This window comes from Aphidius gifuensis, linkage group LG6 (genome assembly GCF_014905175.1).
Source record: "Aphidius gifuensis isolate YNYX2018 linkage group LG6, ASM1490517v1, whole genome shotgun sequence".
NCBI classification, from domain to species: domain Eukaryota; kingdom Metazoa; phylum Arthropoda; class Insecta; order Hymenoptera; family Braconidae; genus Aphidius; species Aphidius gifuensis.
In genome coordinates, this window is record NC_057793.1 from 16,890,173 (window position 1) to 16,894,499 (window position 4,327).

General features: G+C 31.3%; 1 pseudogene; it reads left to right on the forward strand.

The window, feature by feature from the left end:
- LOC122859905 overlaps positions 1 to 597 on the forward strand; it is a 1,276-nt pseudogene extending 679 nt beyond the window's left edge.
- The last annotated feature ends 3,730 nt before the right edge of the window (positions 598 to 4,327 follow it).

The window sequence follows — 4,327 nt, forward strand, 5'->3', positions numbered from 1 at the left end:
TTTATTCAACTAGATTTGGTATATCCTATAATGATTCACATACATCAATAATAAAAGTTAATTATTTATATTGAATAAATGAATCCAAGTATAATAAATACAACACAACCTCTATTGTTTGTGGCATCAAAAAAAAACAACAATGAAAATATTATAATTTATTTGTTAAACTGTCTTGGTTTTTTTATATGCTCCACATATATTTATTAGTATTTACAACAATATAAAAAATAGTTGTCAAAACAGTATGTTAGAGAAAGAGGATCTTATAATAGAGATTGCGTGTTAGAAAGAAATGCAAAACAGCTCGATGGCGCGTTCTTGATTGGTTGAAAAAATAAGGCTGCGCAGAACGCGACGAAGAAAGCATAGACTACTGCCATACCTGTAGTACTTCTACCATGAACCAAGGTATTGATATTGATTGATAATTTACTTCAACATGGTTCAGATATTATTGAAAGTTTACGATCACAACGTATGACATTAAAAGGTGCTAAAAAACGTATTATTGGTATTGGTAACACATTGGGTTTATCAAATACAACCATGAGGTTAATTGAAAATCGTGGACATCAAGATGGTTATATATATTAATTATTGGTATAATTATAACATTATTCATATACTTGTATTTATTTATCTCACGTAATTAATATTTATTATGTCTACAATTTATTGACATTCCATTGTGAGCCTAGACCAACAAAAAAAAAATTAATTAAAATTACACTGTACATAAAATTATAAAATAGAAAACAATATTATGATGATATTTTTTTATCTAAATTTGATTGTGATAAACATAATTAATGCTTGAAGTGAATCCAAGTTGTTGTCAAGTAGGCTAGAATTACTTTCATGTGTATTGTGTCCAGCTGCACCAGGTATAACACGACGTGGTCCACCACCAGCTGCAGCACGATTCAATCCACCACCACGTCTTGCACCAATCCCACCACGAATACCTCCAACCACTCCACCACCTGGTCTTTCAGCATTACCATCACCAAAAGCATCCATCAGTTCATCAACTTCCTCAGCATTTTCTTGATGATTTTGAGGTTGATCGTTGGCTACAGCCAATGGATCATCTCCTTGACCTGCTGCTTGACCATCGTTAACCTCAAAATCATCTCTGATCGTGTTGATGTCGAAGGCCTCGAATGCTGGAAAAGCTGGAAGCTCGAGTGTGAAGCTCTGCTCGGACTTCAGCATGACGGTTGACAATCATTTGGTGGCAACGAGCCCTTTTTTCGTTTTCACGTTGACGCTGACGGTCAAAAGCCTCAACATTAAAAGCACCCTTTAAAATACAGTGTAAAAATATAAATATAAATATATAAATATAAAATTAATAAAATATAAAAATAAAAATAAATAATTAATAAAAGTTACTTACTGGTCTGTTCATGGCCATTCTTTTTTTATGAATAAAAAATAAATTTTTTTTAACCTCAATGAACCACGTTCGGCGACTGATGCTCTAATAAAATGGCGTGGCTTGATGAGCTTACGGATGCCGAGGTTTGTACAGGACTTGACGTCATGACGGTTGAACGAGAAATGAAAGAGACAACGCTTAAAATAATCCAGATCGGTAAGGTAACTTTCTCTCTCTTTTTTGAAGAAACAGTCTGTAGATGGCCATAGTATCTTATATTTTTATTATATATATATTTATATTATTTTAATTGTGATTTATTTATTTACTTGGTTCTGATAAATATTTATTATATATTATTCAAAATAAAAACTGTTATAATATAAATTAACAACAAAAAAAAGTAATACTGACAAAAATTTTATAGAAAAAAGATGTTTCTTGGAGTGGCAGCACTGATACATGAGATTATTTTATTTAGCTTTCAATTATTGGAGAAATAACCTGAATAATTATTCAATGGTTATATCAAACTGAATGAAATAAAATTACCGTTTGTTATTGTCACATTGTGTGTGTGTTAAATAGTATCGTGAAGTCTGGGGAATTACATAGAGAATTTTATTGATTTCGTCGTTGTTCTTGTTTTTGGCCATTTGTCGGTATTATAGGGTGAAACTCAATGAAATTGGTTCATTAACAGTTAGCCGACAAGTAATGGGCCGAAAAAAAGCAATGATTGGGTCCATTCTTTTAATAAAAAATTTTTTTTCGCTTTTGAATTTCGCCCTGTAATACCGACAAATAGCTAGAAACAGAAACAATGACAAAAGTGATAAAATTCTCTATACAATATCCCAGGCTAATATATAGTACGACCTATGTGGCAATAACGACCAAGTACAACAAGTCAATTATCTATTTATTTCAGTTTGATATAAACATTGAACTGTCATTCAGGTTATTTTTCCAATAATTGAAACCAAAAAAAAAAATAATGTCATGTGCCAGTACTGCCACCACAAGAAACAGCTCTTTTTCCTTTGAAATTTTAGCCGGTTTTACAGGGTAAAATTGTAAAGCCCAAAAAACAATTTTTATTAAAAGAATGCACCCATTGTAATCAAGTTGTATAATAAATTGTAATTATTTAATTGAAATTGAACTAAATGTCACTAAATTCTAATTAAAGTTCTATGGCGCATGCGCTCAGATTTTCTTTTAATTGCCCGGCCCAGCCCGTTTATGTGTGTCAATTAGTAATCAGGAAATTGATTTTAAATATTTATTTAATTTATTAAAAAAAGAGTTGACCTCTGAGAGATGTTAAAAACATATATATATTTGGAATGTACTAATGAGTTACCATTAAATACAATCCTACATGTATGATACGCGTATGATTCTTATGTATAATACATCGGTATAATATACTTTTCAACCCTGACTTCTGTCAATTAGACCACACCCTTTTTGCTTGTCGCCATTAACATATTGGATTTTGGCGCCCGCGGAACAAAGTTTTGACATGTACGTGTGTTATTATTCTAACGTGTTCGATTGTTAATAAAATAGTTTAAATATTTTAAAGTGCTTCACATCTATCTTTATTACATGTTAAAAAGTTTTCTATTCAATTTTGTTGACGGCTATTTTTTTTTTGTAAATTATTCCTCATTTGATGTTCACCTAACCTATTCGTTTGGACTATTTTCCCTCAATCCTTTCCTTCCTTCCCTTTACATTAATTTTTACGTTTTTTCATTAAGTTTCCTTAATTGACCTTGACAGGAGTTTTTCCTCTTTTTAAAAGAATTTATTTCCCTGACAAGAGTAATTTTTCTTCTTTCGAGAAAGGTTTACTGACCTTGTCAAAAGTTTTTTCTCTTTTCAGAAGAACTCATTTCCTTGACAAGAGTAATTTTTCTTCTTTCGAGAAAGGTTTATTGACCTTGTCAGGAGTTTTTTTCTCTCTTTAGAAGGATTTATTTCCCTGACAAGAGTACTTTTTTTTCTTTCGAGAAAGCCTTAATATACTCGTCAGGAGTTTTTTCTCTTTTTAGAAGGATTTATTTCTCTGGCAAGAGTATATTTCAAAACGTCTCAATTTTATAAAAATTTTGAGTCGTGGTTCTTTTTATTTACATATAATTTTTATTACTAGACTTTATAACTAGAAAAAAAATGTCTGAATTTGATCAATTCGAATTCGATCGTAAAATCATTTGAAATTCTGGTTCATTGCTGAGAGATGAAGAAATTGACTTTTCCGCCAATTTATTGCATGAAAAATTAAATTATGAGTTTATACGCTGTTGGGCTCTCCAACATGCTGATCTCGTAGTACAAATACCGGCTAATAGAAAACATATTCAAATTTTGCATACAGCAGCTTTATATATTTCTCATAAGGACGCATATCATATGGCTGGTGGTCATTGGATATGCAGTTATTATGATGGAGATTCGATTCATATTTATGATTCTGTCAACAATTCAAAATTGAACGATCAAACTATAAAAAAGTGGCGGATGTTATATGGCAATGCATTTGATGAAGAAACTGTAAAATTTCATAGAGTACAGGAACAAACTAACGGTCCTGATTGTGGAGTATTTGCTATTGCAAATGCAGTAACTCTTGCATTAGGCGGAAACCCCGAAATGACCACATATAGGCAATATAAAGTTCGAGACATGCGTACCCATTTATTATCAATGTTTGAACTTCGCGATATCTTACTTTTTCCTCGATAAAATATTCATAGTTCAACTAATAATAAGCTGAGAGATGACGAGAATACTTTAGAGAAAAAAAATATTAAAATACCTACTTTTCTGCCAAATATCCAAACTTCTAAAAGAAAATGCCCGACTAATGGTGACGTTTTGTTAAATACTGAAGGATATGATTGTGGCCAAAAGCGCATTTGCAAACGAAAG